Below are 8,472 nucleotides of genomic sequence, written 5' to 3' on the forward strand. Positions count from 1 at the left end.
TGTCGGTCATGGGTTACTTGATCGGTTAGGGTTACTCGATCGGTCAGGGGTTACTTGGTGTGTGTCGGCTGGCCACGCCGTGTGGCCAGCCGCACACAAAAGTTGTTGTATTTGTTTGTCGAAGCTTACTAGTGCCCACCATTGATAAAGGATGACACCTTAATGTACATTTGTAGGTCAATTTTTTACTTATACGAGCAAATATTTACTCACATAAGTGTAGTTAGAAAGAGGTGTATCTAGTGAAATTTTCATAATTAAGTGACTATAATATTTTGTCCGAGGCCAAATATAGCTTCATGAATTTTGATAATATAATGTCTCTCTCTAATGAAAGTACATATATTCTGCTTTACTAGAATTATTACTACAATACAACACTATTCATGAATAGGTGAGGAAAGTGCTAACATAAAAACCTAATCATGGCTGCATAATTAACCACTTGTAAATTGCTAGATAATCTACTAATCAATACAGTGATTTACGCCTAGTTTAATATGAGAGCCTGAAATTTCTCATTTTTTCTGGAAGTTGAACATCTTGGAGGCAAAGCAGTGTAGGAAAATGAAGAGTAGAATGAAACCAACCATGATAACAACCACACTTCCTAAGAAGTCATATTTGTACCCATAGAAGTCCCTTATGAATTGGGTCACCGTCTCCCCGGTGCTAATCTTGGACTCTATATTTCCATATTGAGAAGCTACCATCCCGTACATGCTCCAAGACACCGGGCACACAAACGTGTACCATCTCCACCATGCCGGAACCCTCTACACATAGAAACCAACACAAACAAATTAAATACAACATCATAATCATTGGCGCGACAATTGTAACTACATACTAGAGCTAACTGCTCAGTAATGCGTAGCATGGCAATTGTAACCATCATATCATAAAACCTTGTTATGTGTAACAAAATGTGACTACTTACATTTCGAGGAATAGCAAACCCGGCAAAGAGATTCCAAATCGAGTTCACAAGACTAGTTAACATGTTGCATGTTTCTTGGTTAGGAGTCACGGATGAGATCATCATGCCAAAGTATGTGAAACACAATAGTGAGAGTAACATGAAGAGGTACTCTTGAAAGAACTTCAAAGCTGTCCATTCGAACCCTATCATCCCATAGGCTATGATCTCGTATATGGTCGTTTGTGCTATAACATATGGAATCTCAATCACAACCTGAAAAAATAAGTAACATAAAGTAAGAACAAAAATGAAAAAGCTACAAACATTGCCAATCTTCATAAATCAGTTTCTTGTAAAAACTTGTAAGTCCGTCGAAACTACCTGTGCCAGAGCATAAGGTATGGCAGCATACAAGCCAGATGATTTCTCTCTATAAAACGCCGGTTTATTGCTGTTCATAACTGGTATTACACTACCACTAGTCTGTGCTCCAATAAACATCGTGGAGATATAAATCGCACCAATTCCACCAACAACATCAATTTGCGTATCCCTTCAAAATAACAACAATGATCAATAGTAAGCTAAAGTCTTGAAAGAGTTACTATCTGAGGTAAACTTGGATATGGGATGATCAAGTATACCTTTTGGAACCAATCTTCCAGAAGACAACCCCGAACATGAAAGCAGATGCTAATGTGATCACGAACCTTACACCGTTATGAGCTATGTTTCGCCAGTATGACTTGTATTGCCTCCATAAACACATTTTCCATTGAGTAAGATATGTTTGAGGATATGATGTTGGAAAATGAAGGTCTTCAGAATTAGGTGGAGGTATACTAAGCTCCGAAATCAATGCTTTGTTTGTTCTTGGAAAACCAAAAGAAGGGGAAAACAGAATTATATTACTAAGTGAAATGCTGTTAACACAAGGGGAAAAACATACATTGTTGAAAGTTGATCACAAACTCCTATAAACTTACCTGTAAAGCTCAGAATTCATGTAAATGGCAGCAAAATCCTGTCTTAGTTGCTCCTCTTGTGTTCGCGATGTCACTTCTAACACCCAGGTTGCAGGATTGTACCCATCTTTTATCTTAGGTACTCCATTGATTTCCTTCAAAAAAAAAAAATATTAGGGAGAAATTTTTTAGTTTTCAAAAAATTTCTCAGAATAACATTTAGGTATAATTGATCTTAAACTTCCCTGGGTCTCGTCCTCTTTATGTTATGGGCCTGAATAAGTCAAAAATTTGTCCAAAATCGAAAGCTATAAGCCATGCTTTCGGATCAATTTCGAGAATTTTTTCCAAAATATAAGTGTATGTGGGGGTGTCCCCTAGGATTATAAAAGTTGGTTTGTAACCATAACAAGTCTATAAAAAGTTTCTAAAGTCTCGAGAATGAGTTTGGTACAATTATCTTGCTATTTTGGAAATCAATTATAGTTGTAGACTTGAAGTCTTAAGATGTAATAGATGGTTCCAAATCAACTAGAAGCAAAGCAACTCCATATATATGATGATAATCAAATCTAAGGATGCATGTATGTTTTAGATCATTTAAGTAAATGCCTACCTCAAAGTATCTAATAAGCTGGTGACATCGATATCCTATAGGACCTGCATACAACACTTGGCCTCCTTGCTTCAAGAGGAAAAGCTGAAATTTGCAACAAAAACAAGTCATAAATCATGCATACAAAAACAACAAAGAATAGACTTGAAGTCATAACAGAAGATATTTGATCCATATACCTCATCAAAGGACTCGAATATGTCGATGCTTGGTTGATGAATGGTGCAGATGACAGTTCTCCCAGTTTTAACTGTATTTCGGACAACTCTCATGATGATTGCAGCTGCCCTTGCATCGAGGCCGGAAGTAGGCTCATCCATGAACATTATGGAAGGGTTAGCTACCAGCTCTACTGCTATGGTTAGCCTTTTTCTCTGCTCTACTGAAAGGCCATTCACATTTGGGATTCCTACTAATGCATCTTTTATTGCTGTAAGCTCGATCAATTCGACGATTTCATCAACAAAATTCTAAGGCAAGAAAAAAACATTAGAGCATTAGAGACTCAAAGTTCTACAGCAGAAAAAATTGACACTTTTGACTACATGCATCCCTTTCTAATGCAAATTAATCTGTAACATTAGACCTGTTTTACAACCTCTTATCTTGAAATTTTCATTCAATCACTTGTATGTTATTCTCTCTTAACAATGTACCATACACAATCACTTTTTGATAAAAAAGACGGATATCTTTTGTTTCGAAAATTTTGCATAACCATTTGTGAAGGCATCTTGCCATTTTTCATCCTTTTAACAGTGACCTAATGCCAATGTCATTCAGACTGACATACTGATCACATATCGGTCACAAATGTCCAAGTGTCAAACTCAACTATCTTACAGAAGTTTTCAACATTTAGTTTGAAATGTAGATCTTTAATACTCATGTCAGTCTTGAGGATGTAACACGGATAGTTGAGGTGAAAATAAAATTCCGAGTAACATATCCTAAAACTTATTCAACATTATAATGAATGGTCACTTAGATGAACTGATGTTCAAATTATTAACCATCAATAAATGAAGGGCGGTTTAAGACAAATTCCTCATACTAGACAAAGAAAAGGAGAAGACCTGTTTAGCCTCAGAGCTAATATCTTTGGATAATCGAAGAGATGCAGAGAAGATGATAGATTCATAGACGGTCATGAGTTCAACATGGATATCATTCTGTTCACAATATCCTGAAACTCGAGCAAAGGTTTCTTGCTTCTTTGGATAGCCTGAAATCTTGATGCTCCCTTCTATATGTCCTGTGTTTTTCCTTCCTGCCAAAACATCGGATAGTGTGGTTTTTCCTGCTCCCGTCACTCCCATTAAGGCGGTCAGGACACCAGGTCTAAATGATCCACTTACTCCATCAAGTAGCACCAAGCGATCATGCAGATCTCCCCTTTGTTTCCTCTCCTACATTACATGAAAACAGTTCAATTTTATTATCAAGTACATGGTTAGATCATGAACACCTTTAACAATTAGTAGCACGATTTTACCTTTGGCATGTCAACGGAATATATGATGTTCTCAAAAGTCATGCAGAGAGGTGTGAAAGGTAGGCTAGTGCTTTTACCACTATCCGGTGTTCTGTTTTGGTTTATACTGTCTGCCTCAGTAGATGTTTCAACTTCTTCGGAGATGAAGCCTGATGAGTGCCCGTAAGCTATTGTGGAGGTAGAAATCAATTAGTTTTATAACAAGTTTAGTTTATAATCAAGGTTGCAGAAGGAAAATGTAGAATAGAGAGAAGAGTGAAAGCTAAGGCTTACGTTTGAGATAGGCAAGCGCGAGGTTAGCAAGCAAAGCAAAGAAGATTATGAAGCCGATCAATGCAGAGACACCTATCCAATACCATTGGGGATCAGTACCTGCTCCGCGAGATTGCAGGACAGACACTCCCAGTCCTATATTTGATCCTGGAAGATGCTGAACAATAATTTAAAAAGGCGGTGCATTGTTAGTCATAAAAAGTTCAGATAAAGGCTACCTCCAAGTTCAGTTTACACTTAAAATAAGTTCAGATAAAGAACGACAACTTCAGATACATACTGGTAAGGGCTAATAAGTTCAAATAAGTGGAATATAGGTGCAATTAAAGAAGGCAGAACGGTGATCTTACATGTTTTTGCCATGAATGTCCGAAGAACTCGTTTGTGACCATGGCATTGTAAACATATAGCAAGGGAGATGTCCAATAACCCCAGAGTAACCATTTCTTCATTGCCTCTATAAAAGAGGTAAAAAAAAAAAAAAAAATTAATACAGTCAATTGGAAAGCGAGTTTCTGACTTTAAACAGATATGTCAAATGATTTTCTAGTGTTACCTCTTGCTAACACAAAGCCACTGAAAATCATCAGCCACATGACTGCAAGATTTGCAACTACAATTGCAATGGAAAAATCTCTTGTCATGGCACCGATGCATCTAAAGAGAGTGTAAGACATCTGCCCACATATTATCAAGATAAGACCATGTTTCAACAACCTGAAACAAGTTATGTTTTTAGGGGGGGGAATGAAAAAAAAAAAAAAAAAAAAAAAAGTTAGCAAAAAAAACTTATGAAATCAGAACAAATGAAGCAGAAACATCAGTAGGAACTTGCCTGAAGAAGTTAAGATCAAATCCTATGATGAAGTAAGTTGTAATCATCCAAATGATAACTTCAAAACCCGAAAAAATCATCCCAGGGATCAATGTTGGAAATGAATATGCCCAAGAAGGGAAAAATCTGTAACTCCTCTGCTTATAGTAAACTGGAAGTTTGCTAATAGTCATAGGTAGAACAGCAAATCCTGAAATTATAATAGTGACTAGTCCAATGAAGAGAGCCCCCATATGAACTACCCCGTCTTCGATTGTACTATGTTGTTTCTTATCCTCAGCAAATGCACTTGCAACAACGAATCCAAGAACCGTGAGCTGCAATGAGTCCACCCCGAAAAAATGGAATAGTCTTAACAATGGACCTTAGACAATTATAATAATCCTGGCTATTAAAGTGTACGTGATTAATTTCAAATATGCATTTGTTTATTAATAATGGATAAATGGACTATAGCTTTATCTTCAATTTTATCGTGATTGCCAAATGCAAAGTGTATGTTACAGGCCAATATGAAATTTGAAATATAATTAAGGTAACTTACTTGAACTGTCTTGAAAACAAAGATAAGCATGTTACGTTTCATGAGAATAAGTTCTCTAGATAAACAAGCTTTGAGTAAAACCACCTTCCTAGCTCCAAATTTCGACTTAGTTAAGACGAAAGGGTAACTCTTGGACTTATCATAAGGCACAGCAAGCTCATTTTGGATGGTTCTTCCAACATGAAATTCCTTATATTTTTCAGCAAACTGCTTAGTAGAAACATAAGCATATTCCTCATCTTGTCGCGCCCAATATTGTGCTTGATCCTTTCTCGAAACAACCTGTCATAAATTTTATAGCTAATTAAGCAAAACATTCCTAGAACAAAATGTTCCTCTATGTTTTGCAATTACTTTGGCCTAAAACTTGCATGATTTAGATGGTGCATTAGTGTATAAGTACCTCCTGCAAGTAGTCAGCAACAGCTTTTCGTTCAGGGCATCGAAAACCCATGGACTCGAAAAACTCAAGAACATAAACCCGAGGGCCTTGGTACACAATCTGCCCCTCAGAGATGAAAATTATGTCATCAAACAGCTCAAATGTTTCTGGAGGAGGCTGAAGCAGAGAAATCAAGGCGGTTTTGTTCATTATATGTACAGATTGCCTGATTGTGTTAATAATCTGATACGTTGTAGAACTGTCTAAACCAACTGAAATGCTGTCCATGAAGTACACATTTGCAGGACCAACCATCATTTCCCCTGTTTTAAAATCATTACAAATTTTATGGAGCAATGAGTATATAAAACATTTTCGAAGTTATATGCATATAGTATACAACTATGTACGCGTAAAACTATGGACCAGGATTCTCTCCAGTAACTGGACCGTCTAGCTACTAAGGAAATAAGAGGGGATCTTAACCTCCCCTTATCTCAACTTAATAATTGGATGGTCTAGTAACTAGAGAGAATCCGATAAAAGATTTTTTTTTACCTATAGTAACTCGCTTTTTTTGACCTCCAGAGATGCCCCTTTTCATTTGGTCACCTATAAGTGTATCAGCACATTGTTCCAACCCCAAAACCTGAATACAAATGCTTGTTGGATCATTGTGTATATATTACATATAGCAAACAAAATATTGGAACATAATTTATTGCATGTAAATAAAGTGTACTTCGTAGAAATTATAGCTAAGTTGAGACAGGTATAATTTATTTAAGCTTTATGAAATCAAGTTTTAGTTACCTTAAGAATATATTCAGTGAACAAAGCTTTTCTATGTTTATCCATAGCTGATGCCTGTGTGCAAATGTACGAAAAAAAAAAAAATTATAGGCTCAATTGTGTACCAATGATAAAAGTCAAAAGTACAAATGTACCAATAGGTATTTCCCAATACTCCGAATAATATACAAATTATATTTTCTTTTATTTAGACTAACCTTTAATAGCGCATCAAGTAAGGGGTCTGGTTTAGTCTTTATCTCCTTTTCTTTTCTCAGCAAATCCAATAGCAACTCTATATAAATGGAAACAACGAGCACAAATAAGTATCAGTCCAAAGAATAACTTATATCCTTCGAGTCCTTCCATATTCGTTTGGACTTAATTGTCGTATTAACAGTGTAATTTAAACTAAACTCAGTACATGACAATCAAATCCGAATGGAGATAGTTATAATAAAAATCGAAAATTGATAGAAAGTGTTGGGATAAAATAAACACGGCACGCACGTACCATAAGCATGACCAACTCCCTGGCAAGTAGCGGAAAAGCCTAAAGTTTCTCTTACAGTCAATTCAGCGATGTGAACATCATTTTGACTAACATAGGCAGAACATCTCTGAGGAACAAATTCATGTAATTCATGTCCATTGTACGTCACCTTTCCAGAAACCTGATCAAATTGCACCCATATTTTTTATTTATTTTTATAATTATAATTTAATTATGACAAAAAATAAAGGAAAAAAAGATGCAGCATTTATGTATAGCCATTCATTTTAATTTCATCATTTAAGAAATTCAATGCATGCATGTGTAAGACGTAACATTAATTATTTATTGATAAATACGAAGTGATTATTAATTGCGTGCAATTCATAGGTTTTGAATATTGTGCACTTGAATTAAATCAATTACAAAACATAAGATATAAAATGGGTTAATAATCTAGACATTAGGCGTATTTTGTTTTAATTAAAGGGGTTCTTTGGAGCATTCTCAATCACTATCCAAATTTTATAATTGTGTATTACTGAAAACATACTCCGTATAAAGTACGGAGTAACATTTTACTTTAATACCATTTTGAATTGAATAATAATGAAAATTGCACGTGATAAATAATTGTATTACACGTGATAGTACATATGAAGTAGTATTTTATAACTAGTTAGATACAATAAATAGAGACATAGGTAATACCTTTAATTTTGAATCGAGAAGACCGGATAGAGCTAATAATAAAGTGGTCTTTCCTGAGCTTGGTGGACCAATAAGCAAATTCATCCTAGAGGGAAAAAGAAGGATTAATATAAGGATCTTGCTAACGAACGCCTCCGGGGTGTTTGATAAACATTTAAAATATTTTCTAAAATAGTATTAATTTGAAAATGCATGTCAAAATCACGCGTCAATCATTGTAATTAATGTTCATTTTAATTAATATTTCTATTTTTAATTATCTTATCCAACGCCCCCATAACGTTCGTTAGTTTTTTCCTATAATAGAAACGCGTTTTTTGAAATAATATTCTATTTATGTATCTAATTACATCACTAAACTTATAAGGAGTTTGATTTCTACTTATAAAAATCCTTATTACTTTTTAAATTACTCTTTTACTTAATGTCTTTTATTTTTAGAGT

At 35.1% G+C, this 8,472-nt stretch overlaps 1 pseudogene; it reads right to left on the bottom strand.

The window, feature by feature from the left end:
• Positions 1-278: 278 nt before the first annotated feature.
• Positions 279-7,196, bottom strand: LOC110707859 (annotated as a pseudogene).
• Positions 7,197-8,472: the final 1,276 nt, after the last annotated feature.

The sequence above is a fragment of the Chenopodium quinoa genome, unplaced genomic scaffold (genome assembly GCF_001683475.1).
Source record: "Chenopodium quinoa cultivar QQ74 unplaced genomic scaffold, ASM168347v1, whole genome shotgun sequence".
Taxonomy (NCBI): Eukaryota; Viridiplantae; Streptophyta; class Magnoliopsida; order Caryophyllales; family Amaranthaceae; genus Chenopodium; species Chenopodium quinoa.